The sequence below is a fragment of the Leuresthes tenuis genome, unplaced genomic scaffold (genome assembly GCF_036924035.1).
Source record: "Leuresthes tenuis unplaced genomic scaffold, fLeuTen1.0.hap1 SCAF_10, whole genome shotgun sequence".
Taxonomy (NCBI): domain Eukaryota; kingdom Metazoa; phylum Chordata; class Actinopteri; order Atheriniformes; family Atherinopsidae; genus Leuresthes; species Leuresthes tenuis.
Window position 1 is genome coordinate 26,115,238 of NW_027325364.1, and position 12,506 is coordinate 26,127,743.

General features: G+C 43.0%; 3 non-coding genes across 3 annotated transcripts; 2 read left to right on the forward strand and 1 right to left on the reverse strand.

The window, feature by feature from the left end:
* Window positions 1-7,654: 7,654 nt before the first annotated feature.
* LOC140317196 (U5 spliceosomal RNA) lies at window positions 7,655-7,768 on the forward strand. Its single transcript, XR_011917530.1, has one exon. It is a non-coding gene; the product is annotated as a U5 spliceosomal RNA (small nuclear RNA).
* A 308-nt stretch (window positions 7,769-8,076) lies between these two features.
* LOC140317148 (U2 spliceosomal RNA) lies at window positions 8,077-8,260 on the forward strand. Its single transcript, XR_011917491.1, has one exon. It is a non-coding gene; the product is annotated as a U2 spliceosomal RNA (small nuclear RNA).
* Window positions 8,261-11,523: 3,263 nt separating this feature from the next.
* Window positions 11,524-11,637, reverse strand: LOC140317378 (U5 spliceosomal RNA). Its single transcript, XR_011917698.1, has one exon. It is a non-coding gene; the product is annotated as a U5 spliceosomal RNA (small nuclear RNA).
* Window positions 11,638-12,506: the final 869 nt, after the last annotated feature.

Consider the following 12,506-nt stretch of genomic DNA (forward strand, 5'->3'; position numbering starts at 1 on the left):
CACCTTTTCTTACCCGCTTTTTACAAACCATGGTCGGACTTTCACACCTTCTTGTAGCCGAACACATCCGCTCCCGCTATTGATTGTGTACAGTCGGGTATTTTAACCTTTTCTTACCCGCTTTTTACCAACTATGGTCGGACATTCACACCTTCGTACAGCGGAACACCTCCGCTCCCTCTTTTGATGGTGTATGTTCGGGTATTCAAACCTTTTCTTACCCGCTTTTTCCAAACTATGGTCGGCTATTCACAGCTTCCTCTCCACCATACTTGTATGGTTGGATATTCACACCCACTTGCATCCGAAGACCTCTGCCCCAAATTTTGTTGATATTTAGTCGGACATTCGCACCTTACCCGCTGTTGGCAAACTATTGCCTTCTTGCAGCCAAACACCTCTGATCTCGCTTTTGATGATGTAAGGTTGGGCATTCAGACCTTGCTTCTCCTGCTTTTCACCAAATATAGTCGGACATTCACACCTTCTTGCAGCCGAACACTTCCGCTCCACCTTTTAGTGTTCTATCACACCTTTTTTTCACCGCATTTTATACATTATGGTCGGAAATTTTCAACCACTCTCATCCGAAGACCTCTCCTCCCGCTTTTGTTAATATATTTGAACTTTAGTTTGACATTCAAACCTTCTTGCAGCTGAACCACCTCCGCTCCCTGTTTTGATCATATATGGTCTGGCAATACTACCTTTTCTTACCCGTTTGTGAGTAATTATGGCTGGACATTCACACCTACTTGCAGCCGAACACCACCTCTCCCGCTTTTGATGATGTATGGACCGGCATTCTTACCTTTTCTAACACATTTTTCAGCAATTATGGTTGGAGAATCACACCTACTCACAGCCGAACAACTCCGCTACCGCATTTGATGGTGTATAGTCGGGATTTCTCACCCTTTTTCATCAGCCTTTTGCAAATTATGATCTGACATTCACACCTACTTGCAGTCGAACAGCTCTGCTCCCGCTTTTGATTATGTTTGGTTAGATATTTGAACCTTTTCTTAACTGCTTTTTTACAAACTTTGGTCGGACGTTCACACCTTCTTGCAGCCGAACACCTACGCTTCCGGTTTTGATAGTGTATATTCGGGCATACGAACCTTTTCTTACCCGCTTTTTACAAACCATGGTCGGACTTTCACACCTTCTCTTAGCTGAACAACTCCGCTCCCTCTTTTGATTGTGTACAGTCGGGTATTTTAACCTTTTCTTACCCGCTTTTTACCAACTATGATCGGACATTCACACCGTCTTACAGCGGAACACCTCCGCTCCCTCTTTTGATGGTGTATGTTAGGGCATTCGAACCTTTTCTTACCCGCTTTTTACAAACCAGGGTCGGACTTTCACACCTTTTAGTAGCCGAACACCTCCGCTCCCGCTATTGATTGTGTACAGTCAGGTATTTTAACCTTTTCTTACCCGCTTTTTACCAACTATGGTCGGACATTCACACTGTCTTACAGCGGAACACCTCCTCTCCCGCTTATGATCATGTACGGTTTGATATTCGAAAATTTACTTTCTTGTTTTAAAGCAATTATTGATGGACATTCAAACCTTCTTTTTGATGGTGTATAGTCGGGCTTTCGAGCCTTTTCTTCCCGGTTTTTACAAACCATGATCGGACTTTCACACCTTCTTGTAGCCGAACACATCCGCTCCCGCTATTGATTGTGTATAGTCGGGCATTCGAACCTTTTCTTACCCGCTTTTTACAAACTATGGTGGGACATTCAAACCTTCTTGTATCCGAAAACCTCCGCTCTCTCTTTTGATCATACATTGTCGGACATTCGCACCTTTTCTTACCCGCTTTTTACAAACCATGGTCGGACTTTCACACCTTCTTGTAGCCGAACACATCCGCTCCCGCTATTGATTGTGTACAGTCGGGTATTTTAACCTTTTCTTACCCGCTTTTTACCAACTATGGTCGGACATTCACACCTTCGTACAGCGGAACACCTCCGCTCCCTCTTTTGATGGTGTATGTTCGGGTATTCAAACCTTTTCTTACCCGCTTTTTCCAAACTATGGTCGGCTATTCACAGCTTCCTCTCCACCATACTTGTATGGTTGGATATTCACACCCACTTGCATCCGAAGACCTCTGCCCCAAATTTTGTTGATATTTAGTCGGACATTCGCACCTTACCCGCTTTTGGCAAACTATTGCCTTCTTGCAGCCAAACACCTCTGATCTCGCTTTTGATGATGTAAGGTTGGGCATTCAGACCTTGCTTCTCCTGCTTTTCACCAAATATAGTCGGACATTCACACCTTCTTGCAGCCGAACACTTCCGCTCCACCTTTTAGTGTTCTATCACACCTTTTTTTCACCGCATTTTATACATTATGGTCGGAAATTTTCAACCACTCTCATCCGAAGACCTCTCCTCCCGCTTTTGTTAATATATTTGAACTTTAGTTTGACATTCAAACCTTCTTGCAGCTGAACCACCTCCGCTCCCTGTTTTGATCATATATGGTCTGGCAATACTACCTTTTCTTACCCGTTTGTGAGTAATTATGGCTGGACATTCACACCTACTTGCAGCCGAACACAACCTCTCTCGCTTTTGATGATGTATGGACCGGCATTTTTACCTTTTCTAACACATTTTTCAGCAATTATGGTCGGAGATTCACACCTACTCACAGCCGAACAACTCCGCTCCCGCATTTGATGATGTATAGTCGGGCATTCTCACCCTTTCTCATCAGCTTTTTGCAAATTATGATCTGACATTCACACCTACTTGCAGTCGAAAAGCTCTGCTCCCGCTTTTGATTATGTTTGGTTGGATATTCGAACCTTTTCTTAACTGCTTTTTACATATTTTGGTTGGACGTTCACACCTTCTTGTAGCCGAACACTTCCACTCCTGCTTTTGATGATGTATGGTTGGGCATTCACACCTTTTTTTTGCCCATTTTTCAGTAATTATGGGTGGACATTCACACCTTGCAGCTGAACACCTCCTATCCCACTTATGATCATGTGCGGTTTGATTTTCGAAAAGTTTCTTTCATGTTTTCTAGCAATTATTGATGGACATGTAGACCTTCTTGCAGCTGAACACCTCCGCTCCCGCTTTTGATCATACATTGTCAGGCATTCGCACCTTGTCTTACCCACTTTTTACAAACTTTAGTCGAACAGTCACACCTACTTGCAGCCGAACACAACCTCTCTCGCTTTTGATGATGTATGGACCGGCATTCTTACCTTTTCTAACACATTTTTCAGCAATTATGGTCGGAGATTCACACCTACTCACAGCCGAACAACTCCGCTCCCGCATTTGATGGTGTATAGTCGGGCATTCTCACCCTTTCTCATCAGCTTTTTGCAAATTATGATCTGACATTCACACCTACTTGCAGTCGAACAGCTCTGCTCCCGCTTTTGATTATGTTTGGTTGGATATTCGAACCTTTTCTTAACTGCTTTTTACAAACTTTGGTTGGACGTTCACACCTTCTTGTAGCCGAACACATGCACTCCTGCTTTTGATGATGTATGGTTGGGCATTCGCACCTTTTTTTTACCCATTTTTCAGGAATTATGGGTGGACATTCACACCTTCTTGCAGCTGAACACCTCCTCTCCCACTTATGATCATGTGTGGTTTGATTTTCGAAAATTTTCTTTCATGTTTTCTAGCAATTATTGATGGACATTTAGACCTTCTTGCAGCTGAACACCACCTCTCCCGATTTTGATGATGTAAGGACCGGCATTTTTACCTTTTCTAACACATTTTTCAGCAATTATGGTCGGAGATTCACACCTACTCACAGCCGAACAACTACGCTCCCGCATTTGATGATGTATAGTCGGGCATTCTCACCCTTTCTCATCAGCTTTTTGCAAATTATGATCTGACATTCACACCTACTTCCAGTTGAACAGCTCTGCTCCCGCTTTTGATTATGTTTGGTTAGATATTCGAACCTTTTCTTAACTGCTTTTTACAAACTTTGGTCGGACGTTCACAATATCTTGCAGCCGAACACCTCCGCTTCCGCTTTTGATGGTGTATATTTGGGCATACGAACCTTTTCTTACCCGCTTTTTACAAACCAAGGTCGGACTTTCACACCTTCTCTTAGCTGAACAACTCCGCTCCCTCTTTTGATTGTGTACAGTCGGGTAATTTAACCTTTTCTTACCCGCTTTTTACCATCTATGGTCGGACATTCACACCGTCTTACAGCGGAACACCTCCGCTCCCTCTTTTGATGATGTATGGTTAGGCATTCGCACCTTTTCTTACCCATTTTTCAGTAATTATGGGTAGACATTCACACCTCCTCTCCCGCTTATGATCATGTGCAGTTTGATATTCGAAAATTTTCTTTCATGTTTTCTAGCAATTATTGATGGACATTCAGACCGTCTTGCAGCTGAACACCTCCGCTCCCACTTTTGATGGTGTATAGTCGGGCTTTCGAGCCTTTTCTTCCCCGGTTTTTACAAATTATGGTTGGACATTCAGACCTTCTTGCAGCCGAAAACCTCCACTCCCTCTTTTGATCATACATTGTCGGGCATTCGCACCTTTTCTTACCCGCTTTTTACAAACCATGGTCGGACTTTCACTCCTTTTAGTAGCCGAACAACTCCGCTCCCGCTATTGATTGTGTACAGTCGGGTATTTTAACCTTTTCTTACCCGCTTTTTACCAACTATGGTTGGACATTCACACCGTCTTACAGCGGAACACCTCTGCTCCCGCTTTTGATGGTGTATAGTCGGACATTCGAACCTTTTCTTACCCGCTTTTTACAAACTATGGTGGGACATTCAAACCTTCTTGTATCCGAAAACCTCCGCTCTCTCTTTTGATCATACATTGTCGGACATTCGCACCTTTTCTTACCCGCTTTTTACAAACCATGGTCGGACTTTCACATCTTCTTGTAGCCGAACACATCCGCTCCCGCTATTGATTGTGTACAGTCGGGTATTTTAACCTTTTCTTACCCGCTTTTTACCAACAATGGTCGGACATTCACACCTCCGTACAGCGGAACACCTCCGCTCCCTCTTTTGATGGTGTATGTTCGGGCATTCAAACCTTTTCTTACCCGCTTTTTCCAAACTATGGTCGGCTATTCACAGCTTCCTCTCCACCATACTTGTATGGTGGAATATTCACACCCACTTGAATCCGAAGACCTCCGCCCAAAATTTTGTTGATATTTAGTCGGACATTCGCACCTTACCCGCTTTTGGAAAACTATGGCCTTCTTGCAGCCAAACACCTCTGATCTCGCTTTTGATGATGTAAGGTTGGGCATTCAGACCTTGCTTCACCTGCTTTTCACCAAATATAGTCGGACATTCACACCTTCTTGCAGCCGAACACTTCCGCTTTTAGTGTTCTATGAGGCATTCACATATTTTTTTTCACCGTATTTTATAGATTATGGTTGGAAATTCTCACCCACTCTCATCCGAAGACCTCTCCTCCCGCTTTTGTTAATATATAGTCGGGCATTCGAACCTTTTCTTACCCGCTTTTTACAAATTATAGTCGAACATTCACACCTACTTGTAGCTGAATACTTCCGCTCCACCTTTTAGGTATGTATGGTTGGATGTATGGTTGGCATTTGCACCTCTTTTTATACTGATTGCTGAAGATTAAGTTGTACTTTCTCAAACTACAACATCTTTTTATTTGTTGAAACTTGATTTGAAGTGGATAAATAAGGAGGACAAACAGTTTTAAATCAGGCTGATAGAAGGAATTAATTTTCTAGCAAAATCTGTACTTCGTCATATGTCGAGAGATGCTTATTGCTGAAGAAGTTCTTTCTCATTCTACAAAATACAACGTTGTTTATCGTTGAAACTTGATTAGACATGAATGAATATGAAGGACAAGGCAGTCTTAACTTGGTTTGAGTTAATTAATTCGTTTTATAGGAGAATCCGAATTCGTGCTTATTTTCGGATTCCTGAAGAATGAGTCTGGTTCTTTCTCATAATACAAAGTTTGTTGTTTATTGTTGAAACTTCATCAGAAGTGAAGAAATAAATGAATGCCTATCAACAAATGTGGGATCTAAACTCTACTGCTTCCTCTAAAATAATTTCTTTTCTCAATTCAGAAATGTGTGTGTGTAATTCACAACACCCGTGACACCAAAACGGCTTTCTTTTCTCTCTTTTCTCTACACTCTGCACTATGAGCACACACACCAAATCAGAAAGGCTTTTTTCTCTCTTTTCTACATTATGGACTGTGGGGACACAAAACCGCTCTCTCTTTTTTTTTTTGATTGTGTGCCAGGGCGTTGTCTCACGTATTAGATTATGCTTAAGATACGAATGGGTTTATCAGTCACATCAGAATCCATACATACTGATCCTCCCGTAATAAAATGGTCGGATCTTATCAAACACACTTTGTTTCTTGTGACAATCAAGTCAGCGAAACAGCGTATACACGTCAAGACACTGAATCAAGTTTGCCACAAGAACTCATAAGTTTGGCAGTATTGCTCTGCCGTCAGCAATCATACACCCATTTTATTTTCGTGAGACGTGCAGGCACCTGTTCATCTACTGTTCTATCACTATGAATTAGTTTATCTATTATCAATAAGGATACTTCTACAACTACTATCAAAGTATGTCCAGACTTCTTATGTTGTCAGTTGCTATATATGAATAAGTGGGTAGCTACTGACAAGCATTAAGCATGTCACACAGCCCAAACATATAACATTTCAGGACACACCACACAGTTAACAACCACCGTGAAGTGTCAAAGCCCAAACATGTAACATTCAACAGGACACTTACACAACACATTCAAATCAAACAGTCAGACAACATACAAGAACATATACCCCAGCCGGCATTGCTCCCTGCCTATTTTCCTACAGCTCACTATGTGTGCGCACACCTTTATTCACAAACTCTTCAACTTATACTCTTTTACCGAAGCTGCTACAGCTCGATTGGCCGAATACCCTTAGATCGGTGAATTTGACATCTGCCTTACATGTAACAGATTAGCGGTTTAGCAGTTTTAATTTAGTTTGAGTGAAGGAATTCATTTTATAGCAAAATCCGAAATCGTGAAGCACTCATGAAAGTAAGCTTATTCTCGGATTCCTGAAACTTTAGATTTGCTCTTTCTTTTACTGCAAAGTACAACGTTGTTTTTTTTTGTTTAAATCTTTCTAGACATGGTAAATATGAACGACAAAGCAGTTTTAACATAGTTTGAGTGAAGGAATTCATTTTATAGATAAAATCCCAAGAGTCTGCAGAGAAAAGAGAGTGAATGCGAAGTAGACTTTAACACGGCTATGGGAGCGAGCCGAGTGTCGGCTAACCGGGAGAATTGCTTGAAAGAAACGCGACCCCGAATGAGCGGTCAGAACAAAGCCTCAATACGGGATTCTCGTGGGGTTTTTGTTGCTGCCTTGTCTTTTGCATAGAGTAAAAGACAAGGCAGCCATCGAATAGGGCCCGATTGTTCCTACTTGGTCAGCCGAGGAGCAAGGGGGGGGGGGGCAAGCGTCTCAACCAAGCAAAGCTCACCATGGGGAAGGTGGCTATACCAACTAGCCTGATGCCCTGCTCCCGCAGTGACGGATAATCGTACTCTGGTTTCTCTTCATAACATACAAGTCTTTCGCCTTTTACTAAAGACTTCCGTGGAGAGCAGCACTAATGAGTTGTTTCTATTTTTGGCAGGCTTTACCTTTGCGGATGAAGCCCTTTCTGTCCGTGCAAAAGCAATCTTGCTACTTTGCAGAGTGACTTCTCTGAGTAGAGTCGCCTTACTTGTTGCGACTGTGCCGATATTCGAAGCTGGAGTGCAAAGTTGTTGCTTGAATGGTGCTTGCTGGAGCATGCGGGAGTGCAAAGTTATACCATTTAAAAGGGCTGAAGAGTGCTCAGTGCAGCGGGTGGGCGGAGGTGCAACGTGACACTCTGGCCACCTATGGCCATAAAAAGAACACTGCTACAAGTGCGCATTGTGCCAGCAAGGGCCCTCGGACCTGAAACAGTGGACAGTTATCGCTTCTCGGCCTTTTGGCTAAGATCAAGTGTAGTATCCGTTCTTATCAGTTTAATATGTCCTCTATACGAGGACAACATATTAAATGGATTTTTAAGAATAGGAGTTGAAAAAGAAGCTTGCTCCGTTCACTCCAAGCCTCGACCCGGTACTGCAGTGCCGCTGGGAACGGTGCGCTCTCCTCTGCTCTTGTGAAAAAGCAAACAGCGGTGCAGGATGGAAGTTTCAGGGAGCCCAAGATGAAACTTTCTTTTAATCTGCTGAGAAAAGAGAGTGAATGCGAAGTGGACTTTAACACGGCTCTGGGAGCGAGCCGAGTGCGGGCTAACCGGGAGAATTGCTTGAAAGAAACGCGACACCGAATGAGTGGTCAGAACAAAGCCTCAATACGGTGTTCCCGTGGTGTTTGTGGCTGACTTGTCTTTTGCACAGAGTAAAAGACAAGGCAGCCATCGAATAGATTGTTTCTACTTGGTCAGCCGAGGAGCAGGGGGGGGGGTGGGGGGGGGGGGGGGGGGGGGGTGGGGGGGGCAAGCGTCTCAACCAAGCAAAGCTCACCAAGTAGGAACAATCGGGCCCTTTTCGATGGCTGCAACACCTGAAAGAGATATTGATGCGAGACCCGATCAAAGTCTAAATTTAAGATGACAAGCCGGGTGTTTCTGTCTCTAGCGTAATCAATGATGTCTCGAATCAGTACGAGGCTGTCGGTCAGTTGTCTCCCTGAGATGGCACAAGCTTGGTCTGGGTGAATTACCTCCTCTAAAACAGAGGACATCCGTGTCGCTAAAACCTTGCTAAAAAGTTTACAGTCAAAGTTTAAAAGTGTGATGGGCCTCCAATTCTTTAGGTCAGTCTTATCATTTTTTTTATAAAGTAGAGTCACTATTCCCACTCTAAAACTGTCAGGCAGTCGGTCGAGTTTTTCAAAATCTTTAAAAACATCTAAAATGTCTGATGATAAAAGGTCCCAATAGGTCAGATAGAATTCTGCAGGAAGCCCGTCTAAACCCGGAGCTCGACTTCTCTTAAAACCTGTTAGGCATTTTTTTAACTCTAAAGCAGTAAAATTCTGTGTCAAGTGTGAATTCTCTTTTACGGTTTTGTCAACGAATTTTAAGATTTCTGCCGATGTTTCCAAGTGCACTGGTTTCTCTTTGTACATGTTACTATAAAAGGTATGTACAGTTTCAATCATCTCTTGTGTGGATTTTGTTAAAAACCCATCTTCTCTTTTTAGATTTTGAATACACTCCTTTTTATTTATAACTTTCTTTCTTTTTCACCTTCCTCAATTTCCTGCTCCCTGCTTCTTACAAAAATTCCTTTACTCTTTATTTCTGCTAAAACTGACATTTCCTTTTTGACATCTTTGATTTCTTCTTTAAAGTCTATGCCACACTGATTTAGTTTAAAGTAGCGCTGTAAGCGTTTATGTAGTCCCATCATACATCTATTCTCTTTCCTTTTTTTACGTTTACCTTGCTGTTTAAAAAAAGTCTGGGTCGTTTCCTTCACCATTTCCCACCATTGTGCATGTGTTTCGTAGAGGTCTTGAAGGGTCTGCCACTCTTTATAACATTCCCTGTACTGACTGACTATGATTTCATCCTCCAACAGGGAACAGTTGAGTTTCCACAGACCACTTCCTACCGTCACACCAGAAGGGGGTGAAAGGGTGCAGGAGAGCATAAGGTGGTCTGAAAAGAAAACAGGGGTTAATCTAACATCAGTGGGTGGGCAATCTCTAGTAAAGAAATAATCAATGCGAGAGGCTCTGGTGCCATCATGACTAAACCAGGTGAAGCCCTCCTCTCTGGGATGCATGGTTTTAAAACAGTCAGTAAGCTTAAAATCCCTGCATATGCCCTGAAGTAAAATCGAAGTCTTATCCACTTTAAAATCTACCCCTGCTCTTTTTCTATCTTTCCTGCTCAAGATACAGTTAAAATCCCCTCCTACAACTAAAGGTACTTGCCCTAGCATGTAAAGCTGTATATCTTCTAAAAGGTCATACCTTTCATTTTTTCCATTGAAACCATAAATATTTAAGAGGTTAAAGTCTTGCCCCATAAAATTCAAGTGTGCTAAAAGTGCCCGTCCGTCTCTCACCACTGTGCTACCTTTCACCAGAACATGCGGATTTTTAATTAGAATGGCCACACCATCATTTTTATTTTGATTTGAGCCACTCCATATCGATAAATGGGGCCACATTTCCTCCCATTGTCTATGTTTTTTTAAAAAAGGTAGTCCACATTCTTGTATTAAAAACACATCTGATTTTATGGAGTCTAAGAAGGATAAAATACTCTGGGCTCTTGTCTTTGATTTCACACTTCTCACATTTAGTGTTGAGAAGGTGAGAACCATTAAAAGCATAAAGGAAAGTAGGTACGTCATTTTCGTTTTTCTAAGTTATCAAAACAAATTACACACAGGTTATTTCTTGGGAAACTAGCTCTTCCTTCATTTCTTTAGGTGAAAAGTGTGTAGGGTGATCTATATTTCCTTTTCGGACTCTCGGTGTTGGCCTCTGACGCAATGTTGCATTTAACTTTGAGTCCCTGGGGGTTGATTGCAGAGCTGAAGTTAAAAAGGAGACCTCATTTGGTGAGTCGGAGGGGAAGACTCTAGGTTCTTCCACTGAAGAACTGTCTGAAAGGGACCTAACCCTTCCCCTCTTCTCTGATACCACTGGGGAATCAGAGGCTCAGATGCCGTCCTCTTCGGCTGTTGACCTTCGGGGAGGTGAGTATCTTCACTAGACTCACCTGTCTGCTCTTCCTCCTCATTTAGCGTAGCTCCACCCTCTGCCTGTGAATTCTCACAGACTTCAACACTGAGTGGTGAGGCCTCTACAGGCCCCTCTCCTTTTTGCTCCTCACTTCCAATCCAAGCTTTTGGCGGGAAGTTTGAATTTATTGGGTCAACCTCTTCACTTTGTTCACCAACTGCCACCTTTGGTCCTTCTCTTTGTTGGCTTGACTGTGGCTTTACCGTCTTTAATTTGTTGGCAAAAGATTTAGGGCAATCTCTGAAGAGGTGATTTAATTCTCCACAGAGATTACATTTCCTGCCATTTGGACACTCTCCAAAAGTTTGCCCAATTTCTCTGCTCTTCCCACATAACACCTTGGTACAAGCCTCAACCAGGTGCCCATGCTCACCACACTTGCGGCAGAACTTGGGCTGCCCCTGGTAGTGGATGTAACCTCGGTTTTCAAGGTGGCCAGAGTGTCGCCCACCCGCTGCACTGAGCACTCTTCAGCCCTTTTAAATGGTATAACTTTGCACTCCCGCACGCTCCAGCAAGCACCATTCAAGCAACAACTTTGCACTCCAGCTTCGAACATCGGCACAGTCGCAACAAGTAAGGCGACTCTACTCAGAGAAGTCACTCTGCACAGTAAGAAGATTTCTTTTGCACAGACAGCAAGGGCTTCACCCGCAAAGGTAAAGCCTGCCAAAAATAGAAACAACTCATTAGTGCTGCTCTCCACAGAAATCTTTAGTAAAAGGCGAAAGACTTTTACGTTATGAAGAGAAACCAGAGTACGATTATCCGTCACTGCGGGAGCAGGGCATCAGGCTAGTTGGCATAGCCACCTTCCCCATGGTGAGCTTTGCTTGGTTGAGACGCTTGCCCCCCCCCCCCCCTTGCTCCTCGGCTGACCAACTAGGAACAATCGGGCCCTATTCGATGGCTGCCTTGTCTTTTACTCTGTGCAAAAGACAAGGCAGCAACAAAAACACCACGAGAATCCCGTATTGAGGCTTTGTTCTGATCGTACATTCGGTGTCGCGTTTCTTTCAAGCAATTCTCCCGGTTAGCCCACACTCGGCTCGCTCCCATAGCCGTGTTAAAGTCTACTTCGCATTCACTCTCTTTTCTCAGCAGACTCTTGGGATTTTATCTATAAAATGAATTCCTTCACTCAAACTATGTGAAAACTGCTTTGTCCTTAATATTTACCATGTCTAGAAAGATTTAAACAAAAAAAAACAACGTTGTACTTTGCAGTAAAAGAAAGAGCAAATCTAAAGTTTCAGGAATCCGAGAATAAGCTTACTTTCATGAGTTCTTCACGATTTCGGATTTTGCTATAAAATGAATTCCTTCACTCAAACTAAATTAAAACTGCTAAACCGCTAATCTGTTATATGTAAGGCAGATGTCAAATTCACCGAAATAGGATCAAAGGGTATTCGGCCAATCGAGCTGTAGCAGCTTCGGTAAAAGAGTATAAGTTGAAGAGTTTGTGAATAAAGGTGTGCGCACACATAGTGTGCTGTACGAAAATAGGCAGGGAGCAATGCCGGCTGGGGTATATGTTCTTGTATGTTGTCTGACTGTTTGATTTGAATGTGTTGTGTAAGTGTCCTGTTGAATGTTACATGTTTGGGATTTGACACGCTTCACTGTGG